Source organism: Protopterus annectens, chromosome 1.part1 (genome assembly GCF_019279795.1).
Source record: "Protopterus annectens isolate FY-2018-M chromosome 1.part1, PAN1.0, whole genome shotgun sequence".
In the NCBI taxonomy this organism is placed as follows: domain Eukaryota; kingdom Metazoa; phylum Chordata; order Ceratodontiformes; family Protopteridae; genus Protopterus; species Protopterus annectens.
Window position 1 is genome coordinate 1,823,479,305 of NC_056726.1, and position 497 is coordinate 1,823,479,801.

The following is a 497-nucleotide window of genomic DNA, read 5'->3' on the forward strand; positions in this document are numbered from 1 at the left end:
TCCATTGATGTGAAGCTATGATTACTGGATCTTAGTTTAATAATTCTGAAATTAATATTATCTTGAATTTTACAGAAATGGTACTTTTAAATCATTTTTTATTTTTCAACCATGAACATTTTAAGCAGTTTAGTGGGGTTGCTATGGGAGCTGTATCAGTCCCTGTTTTTGCCAATGTCATTTTATGGTTTTGGGAGCAATGTTTTGTTGTAACATCTAGGTTTTGGAATCATATGTTGTTATATTATAGGTTTCTGAATGACATTTTAATTTTTTTGGACAGGAGTAATTGAAATTCTTAACAAATTTGTTGACTATATTAACTGCACAATTTCTTTTTTTTAATTTATTAATAACATGAGTAGTAGCTGTATTGATTATTTGGATGTTACCATTTAAAAGAATGTTTTGGATTGTACCTATGAATCTATTATTTTTGCAAGCCAATTTTCTTTTACTCCTACCTGCATTTTACTAGTTACTATCCCTACTAGCAG